Genomic DNA, 8,781 nt, shown 5'->3' with positions numbered 1-8,781 from the left:
AAATAGGTTAGACACATTCAATACCTCTGATATTGTAAGAGGCGATGTAAGAGGCATAGATCGACACCCCCCCGTCAAAAAAAAAAAATCGAGTTATTGACGCCATTTGGCGTCGCTGGCACTCTACGGTAAATTTCTAATGACGCCATATGGCGTCGCTGGCACTGAATGTGTTAAGAAGTGGCTTATCTAGCATAGAGGCTCCTTAGTGATATTCATATTGCTGGTACTCTGTCAAGACAATGTTTTGTGTCTGTGTATGCCTGTGTTTGCTGTAGGTTTATGCTAAGAGACAGATCGTGATGAGAGGGAAGAGGTGGATGCCATCAAGAAGTTTGAGTTTGACGATACTGGAATCTTTCTGATGGGATTCAAACCGATGGAGAAACTCAAACTGCATCATCACATCCGCCCCTCCGTCTTCCTCTATCCTGAGGAAGACCATGTGACAGGTACGTGTGTGTGTGTGTGTGTGTGTGTGTGTGTGTGTGTGTGTGTGTGTGTGTGTGTGTGTGTGTGTGTGTGTGTCTTTTTGTCTTGTGTGTGATTTTAAAGATGTGGAATTTGCATCTTTAATTGCATTACAGCAGAGCCAAATGTAAGCATTAGCGTTTAACTCATTGAGTGCCAGCCACTTTTGGAGAACGGACGCTCCCAGTGCAAGAGTTTCAGAGCGTTTTCAGTGATTTCTCGAGGCCCACAGAATATTGTGTGATATTACTATGTAAACACTGAACACGCACAAAGAACGATGAGACTCTATTCTATCATCTGCAAAAAAAAGTTTATTGATCCCATTTTCCGTTCTTTAGTTATGAGCCGGAGAAGATAGCTTGATTCATCCAAAAACAGCAATTTTTTTTCTAGAAGCTGAGATAATTGGCCTTTTGTGAAATTAAACATTTCAAGCACACACTGACTCTGAAGCTAATCTTTTCTAATGTAGTCACACCTCAAAAATAATTTCCTTCAATAAAACAGTTTAGGCCAGGGAATTTTGTTTGGCAGAATAATATTTTTAGCTACAACCAGCAGCGCTGGCCCCTGCGTGCGCTGCTGGTTGCAGCTTCTTGCTGGTCTTGATTTGCTGCTGGTGGGCATCGGATATTCTGGCTTGCGTTTGTCAATCCTGTCCTGCTGCCTGGGTCTGTCTGGGTGTTGCGTGCTGCTCTGCGTGCCCCCCCCCCCCCCGCCCCGCCCCGCCCCGCCCCGCCTCGCCTCAACTGCACACTCCTCCTCCTGTCTGTGGTGGCTCTCTGCTGAGTTTGCTGTGCGCACAGTGAAGGGTGCAGCTTTTTTACAGCGTTCCGCGTGTGTTTGTCACCGGCAACGATGCTTCCAGTTGAGAATAATAACTCCACGGTGTGGATGTGCGGATGTGCTGTCGCAACCGACACAGAGCGGCTCAATTGTGGGAGCAGATTGGCTGCTGCAGGCACAGCTGCAGTAACGTGCTTCAGCATATCGATGCATACGGATGCGATGCGATTTCCGTTTCCATAACGACTTCTTCTTTGTTTTTTCCTTGCCTTTCTGTTATGTGGAGAGCACTGTCGCCACCTAAGGGTTCTGTAAAATAGGTTATAGACCTCCAATAGCTACAATAGTTGTACCAGAGATGTATCAGGGATTGATCCACGTCCCACCGTCAAAAAACGCAATTGACGACAACCGTCGTCATTGGCACTCTACGTCAGTATTTGAATTGACGACAGCTGTCGTCATTGGCATTCAATGAGTTAATTTAATCACACATGAACACATTATTATTATTATTATTGTTATTGTTATTATTTCTGTTTGTTTTTCAATTGTCTACATTGTTGTTGTTTTTTAGATTTTTTTCATGCCAAAAATGGCAAGCGTTTAGTATTTGTTCCACTGAAACTCTCCACTGCACCTGGTCAGGGGCAGGGAAACTCAACATAATATAAAACAACAATTAGAGAACAATTAAATATAGAAAATGTGCGTGCGCACGCGCATGCACACACACACACACACACACACACAAATCACTGCAGGTTTTATTTTTCTTGTATTTTCATGTACTGTTGTCTCAAATTACTTAAAAAAATACTATTACTTACTTGATGAATAACTTTTGACAACTGTTGTAGAAAAGCAGTATGACACTTGAGGTCGTACTGTTGTTCCTGGATATCGTTACGGCTGTGATTATCTTTGGCACGAGGCCGCAATGTCACACAGTGATATTGCTTCATTTGAATCTTAACAATCTTGCAATCAACAATCCAATTGTCATACTGTTCTTGAGTGATTTATTGCCAGCTGTCAGCTAAATCAGGCGTTCTCAAACTTTCTCACGTCAAGGAGCCCTAAACTGACACAAATTAGACCTACACTACACTACACCTTTCCTATTTTCAACCCAATGTGAGTACGTATTTGTGTTTGTTTCTATGAAATAGCTCTGTTATGAGTGAAGCTTGCTAGGCTGCTGTGTATATGCCAGTGTTCACCTGCTGCAGCCTGTCTGTGTGATATTTAAGCCGCACACAGCCGCCATCCCCACACTACAAGTTCCCCGGGAACACACACCAGCTCCCCCTTTTTTCTTTTTGCTGGGGACTGCCTGGAATCACCTCAAGGACCCCTGGGGGTCCCCTGACCCCACTTTGAGAAACACTGAGCTAAATGGCCAAACATTCAAACACAAGAACCACAATATTGCAATACCGTGCTAATAGACAAGCCACCCATGGTGGATGGCAAGCAACTGCCACAACTGTGTTGTGTTTCCCCCACCGCGCTGCCCTGGGCATCACACACCAAACTCAGCTCATGCAGTAATTCAGAGGTGTCACTTCATGAGATGACCTCTAGGTGTTTGGACCTTCAGGCAAATCATGGTGCTTAAACACGGCAACCCCCCCCTCCTTAATTTTACAGTTCTGAAAATAAGACCTCTACCCAATTCAGTTCATAATGATGATATAATGATCATAAGTAAATGATTTTTACGGCGTGGCCACTAGGGACCGAATGTCCGTATGTCTGTCCCCACAAAAAAAGAAAGAAAGAAAGTGGCCAGGTCACCGATGATGTCATACAGTTCTAGACAGCTCGGCCTGGTGGAGAGGTCACTACTATACATAGTAGTGGTGGGAATCACCAGATGCCCCACGATACTTATTAAGTCACAATACGATAATATTACGCTATCCTAGTATTGCAATATATTGAGTATTGCGATATTCCGATATATTGCGATTCATTACCTTTTTTCCAATGCAAATTATGTCCCCAAAAGAAAATTTTGTCAGCACCTGTTTTATCTAAGATAAAGTTTGCAGTCTGTTCATCTCACTTCAATCATTTTTAATGCAGCAAAATTGTCAAGTACACAGACAGACCAACACTATCATACAAACCTATCAAAATGTTGCATGCACCTGACACATTTATATAATGAAATATTGCAATACTTAGCATCTGTGCGATACAGTATATTGCCACACAAAATATCGCGATACTATGCTGTATCGAGTTCCCCTCCCCACCCCTATACTATAGTGATATGATATACTGTATCAGCGATGATCAATCATAATGTGGTACTATGAGATAATATCTTTGTGGGTGGGTGGGCCCTGCGGGGAGGGGGATTATATTTGTGAGTGAGTGAATCTGCATTGTGTTTGTATAGGTTTTATTTTTTGTAAATGTTTTTTGTCTTTTTCATTCTTTAAATTAATAAAAAATCATCAAAAAAATGTGGAGGGCATATATTCTATGTTCACACTCAAGCAATTGTGATGTCACCAGTGATGCTTCCAGGCCCCCATTGTAAATAATAATTTGTTCTTAACCCATTGATACCTGATGCAGCATTTGCGTGTATATCCCTCATTTGTGTGCGTATCCCTTTAAGACCGCGAACCGCGTTAACGCGGTTCGCGGTCTTAAAGGGATACACACACAAATGCTGCATCAGGTATCAATGGGTCTTGCCTGGTGAAATAAAGCAATTGTGATAGTAGTCACGCCGTTATTAGTCTCTCAGCCTTCACACAAAGGCACTTGGCTTGCTCTTGTCACATTCACCAGCAGTCCCGTCCTGCTTGTCCTCCCCCTCCCTCAGTGGGTGTAGAGGGAGGCGGTGAAGACGATGTCCCGCCTGATGGCCTGGGACGCCTTCTCCATCTTGCTCCCCAGGTCGGAGTTTCCGATGATGCGGGCGGCCTGGCGCACCTCCTTCAGCACCTCATCCAAACGCTGGATGCAGCGCACCATCGTACCCTCCTGGACGTCAGTGAGCTTGGCGATCTCTGCAAATGGCATGCCTCTGGCCCAGCGGTACACCACCTCTGTCAGGCCAAATTTGAACTGTCTTACAAAGTCCTCTGCTGTCTGCGCTATTGCATACTCCCTCTGCAGCTCGCCGATACGCCGGGCGACCGACAGCACCCGATCTTTACCCCCCTGGAGTGTCTTGGTGAGGTGCGGCTCCACCTGGGTGTTCTGTTGGAAGACCACACAGGACAGCAGGGCGGCGATCTCCTCGGGTGCCAGTGGGCCCAGAGTATTCTCGAACAGCAGCTCGGTCAGCAGCAGCTCGTGGTTGCTGATCTGACATGCCACCCGGCCTTTCAGCTGCACCACCCCGTCCCTGTCCACGTATTGCAGCGACTGCAGGACCTTGATCCTCTGGTGGTACTCGGGAAGCAGAGACAGAGACTGGTCGGACACCAGGAACAGCAGCTTGTCCAGCTCTTCCTGCACACTCATCCTCTCGTGAATTTGCGCATACTGCTCCGAGAAAGTGGGCGAGTGGACGCAGTTGAATTCCTTGAGGCGGTGCTCCAGCTCGCAGAGCCTCCTGGAAGCTTTGAGCACATCGGCGCTCTTCAGCTGGAGGTCGTTCACTGCATCGAGGGTTGCAATCCTGCCCGGGTTGGCCTCGGCCAATCGCAGCAGCTCCTGGGTCACCATGGAGATGGCTTGGCCAGGAGGCTCACTCTTGTTGTAGTAGTCCATAATCCTCTCAGGATTCACCTTGAGGGTTTTCACCGTGATGGCTGAGATGTCCTGCAGCTTAAGCTTCTGCACTGTGTGGCTGCATGGGCCTTCAGGTATAAAGAGAGCCGTGTTGTAGAGGTGAGGGAAGGCATTGGGGCCGTCCCCATCCCATTCCTCATTGCCCTTCTCACAGATGATCAGAGCTGCCAAAGTGCGTTCCACAGGGTCACTGGAGACCTGAAGAATAACTCCCAGGGCATTCAGATGCTGTTTGTTATTAACTAGTACAACTCGACCAACAGACAGAGCTTTCAGCCCATTGACAGACCCCAGAGTAGCACGTTGCAGAGCCTCAGCAGTGACGCGTAGCTCGATCACGGTCTGGTAGTAAGGCACCAGGTCGGACATTTGGCCCTCCATGTCTAGTGGAGGCAGAGATGACACCATCTGCTTCAGCTGCCTGATCCTCTTCTCGTGGGTCTGGGTCTGGGTGTGTCTGTGGTTTTCAGAGAAGCTCCGCCTCATCATGTCGGTGATGCAGAGGGCCTCCACCCGCAGCAGGTTGAGAATCATAGTGTAGGTCAGTCTGAACTGGGACTGGAGGACAGTAGGTTTACCCAGCATTATTTCATGCAGGTCTCCCATGCTGTGGACCCCAGCCTTGCAGAGAATGATGACTGTGCCTATGGCATCCAAACCTCTCCTGCCTGCTCTACCTGCCATCTGAATATACTCACCAGGCAGTAGGTTTCTGATGCCGGTCCCGTCGTGTTTCCTGATGCTGTCGAACACCACAGTTCTAGCAGGCATGTTCACTCCCATAGCAAACGTCTCAGTGGCAAACAGCACTTTGACAAGCCCTTGTGAGAAAAGCATCTCAATGACTTCCTTGACTATGGGCAGAATCCCGCTGTGGTGGATGGCTATTCCTCTCTTCAGCAGGTCTCTCATCAGCAGGATCTGGGGCAACTCTCGGTCTCCTCCCCTGAGGTGACGCAGGCTGTTCTGGAAGAACCTGTGGATCTCTACCTTCTCCACAGAGGTGGTCAGGTCAATGGAAGTAAGCGAACGGGCATAATTGTCGCAGCGCGTCCGGGAGAAGGTGAACGCCACCATCGGCGTCTGCTGGTGCTGGGACAGGTAGTGCAGGAGAGGGGGCCACAAGGCTAGGTCCTGATTGACTGAAGTGTAATGAGAAGTGTTCTTCCTGCCAAATGATTTGCTGCTTTGCTGCCTCTTGGCAACATAATACTCTTTTGGGACGAAGTTGCCCGTAGCGTCCAGCACCAGGAACATCTTCTGTGCCTTGGTGCTGTTTCCAATGTACAGGTAATGCTCCAAAGGCACATGTCTCTTCTCTGTGCTGATCACATAAATGTGCCTCTTCTTAATACGACCAATCCACTCGCTGAACTCCAGAGCATTCGGCACTGTCGCGCTGAGCAGGATGATGCCGACGTGTTCAGGAAGCAGAATCAAAACCTCCTCCCACACAACCCCTCTCTCAGCGTCGTTGATGTAGTGAACCTCGTCAAAGATCACCCACTCTAAGTCTCTGATCACCTCTGATCCATTGTAAAGCATCGACCTGAGAATCTCAGTGGTCATGATGAGACAGGAAGATTCAGGACTGAGCTGCACGTCGCCCGTCAGCAGTCCAACATCCCCAAAGGTATTCTTGAAGTCTCTGAACTTCTGATTGGATAGGGCCTTGATAGGGGCGGTGTAGATTGTCCTGGTCATGTGTTTCTGTGAGAGAGCAATAGCATATTCTGCCACCACTGTTTTGCCAGCTGACGTGTGTGCTGCTACAAACACAGATTCATGAGCCTCCAGCCTCAACACAGCCTGTTTCTGGAAGACGTCCAGCTCAAACGGCCACTTGAAAGCCGGGTTGGGGATGCGTTCATAGAAGTCAGCGCAGGGTGAGGTGACTGGGATGGCCCATTTCTTGTTCTCAGGATCTTCTGCTGGTTTGGATTTCACTTGTTTTCCTTTCTCTGATGTAGAGGACGGCAGCACAGCATCCTTGATGCCCAGGTATTCCAGGCTGTTTGTTCTGGGCAGTTTGGGAGCTTCTCCACTTCTTCTGCCTTTCTCCTTCTCTTCTGCCTCAGGTTGCAAATCAATGTTATCAAACATGGACAGAAGGGACATATAGTTGATGTCTGCTTTCACTGTTTTGGCATCTTTGTCACTGAAGTCCATCCCAGCTTGAAGTCCAGGAGGGACTCGGAGTAAACCGTTCTCAAAGTCTATGTCCTCCAGCTCTGACTTCTTCTTGATTTTGTCCAGAGTAAGTTCCTCCATCCCTCCAGGCAGGAAGGGGTAGTTGGTGCGGCCCTCTGAAGGCAGCCCCGGTTGCCGTTGTAAAGACAGGGAATTCTTTGCTGTGTGCTCCAATAACACCTCTGTGAAGTCCAGCACCATTCCTGTGGTTTGATCTCTGATAAAAGACAAGCTGGAGTGGAGTGGAGATCGAGTGCAGCTGAACAGAGAGTCAACACAAACCTCTCTCTGAATCACCTTGAGAAACTTGTGGAAGGCAGCGTCTGTGTCGTGTATGGGGAGCCAGGCGGGGTCGTGCAGAAACTGTTGCAACACTTCTGTCTCTAGGTCCACGCCGGTGGGAGGGAGTCCATGAGGGAACAGGCTGTGTTGAGCTGAGGGCTGGCTGTGGGTCAGAGGGCGTCCATGAGGGGACCTGCTGTGTTGAGCTGAGGGCTGGCTGTGGGTCAGAGGGCGTCCTTGAGGGAACATGCTCTGTTGAGCTAAGGGGTGGCTGTGGGGCAGAGGGAGTCCATGAGGGGACCTGCTGTGTTGAGCTGAGGGCTGGCTGTGGGTCAGAGGGTGTCCATGATGGGACCTGCTGTGTTGAGCTGAGGGCTGGCTGTGGGTCAGAGGGAGTCCATGAGGGGACCTGCTGTGTTGAGCTGAGGGCTGGCTGTGGGTCAGAGGGTGTCCATGAGGGGACCTGCTGTGTTGAGCTGAGGGCTGGCTGTGGGTCAGAGGGTGTCCATGAGGGGACCTGCTGTGTTGAGCTGAGGGCTGGCTGTGGGTCAGAGGGTGTCCATGAGGGGACCTGCTGTGTTGAGCTGAGGGCTGGCTGTGGGTCAGAGGGTGTCCATGAGGGGACCTGCTGTGTTGAGCTGAGGGCTGGCTGTGGGTCAGAGGGAGTCCATGAGGGGACCTGCTGTGTTGAGCTGAGGGCTGGCTGTGGGTCAGAGGGTGTCCATGAGGGGACCTGCTGTGTTGAGCTGAGGGCTGGCTGTGGGTCAGAGGGTGTCCATGAGGGGACCTGCTGTGTTGAGCTGAGGGCTGGCTGTGGGTCAGAGGGAGTCCATGAGGGGACCTGCTGTGTTGAGCTGAGGGCTGGCTGTGGGTCAGAGGGCGTCCATGAGGGAACATGCTCTGTTGAGCTGAGGGCTGGCTGTGGGTCAGAGGGTGTGCGATCAGCACGTCCGAGGGGGCCACAGAGGGCACAAATGTTCTTTCCATCTCCCCAACTGAACACCACAACAGCAGACGGCACACAAGGGAAAGTTGTCTATTTGAGTGAATGTGTCTGGATTCTTAGGTGTGGCAACAGTCACCTCAGGGTTCGGGTCTGCACACTATTTTCATCTCAATGTTCAGGTGAGGGTGCAGTGGAAACGGCTACTCAAATCTCTGAAGGTTGACTCTGGTGTGCTCTCACAAATCTGGAGGTTGGCTCTTCGGTCGTGTGACGTGGTGAGTACTCACCGTCTACTGGTCCTATTTATACCACCAGCAGGGTAGAATTTATGACATAACTAA

General features: G+C 49.4%; 1 pseudogene across 1 annotated transcript; it reads right to left on the bottom strand.

Moving 5' to 3' along the window:
* Nucleotides 1–4,101: 4,101 nt before the first annotated feature.
* On the bottom strand, nt 4,102–8,481 carry LOC310780595 (superkiller complex protein 2 pseudogene; annotated as a pseudogene). The gene has a single exon. The product of its transcript is annotated as a superkiller complex protein 2 pseudogene (transcript).
* Between the last annotated feature and the right edge of the window lie 300 nt (nt 8,482–8,781).

The sequence above is a fragment of the Poromitra crassiceps genome (assembly GCF_964638095.1).
Source record: "Poromitra crassiceps genome assembly, chromosome: 8".
Taxonomy (NCBI): Eukaryota; Metazoa; Chordata; class Actinopteri; order Beryciformes; family Melamphaidae; genus Poromitra; species Poromitra crassiceps.
The sequence above is the reverse complement of the archived record's forward strand: the minus strand, read 5'-3'. Positions and strand labels throughout refer to the sequence as shown.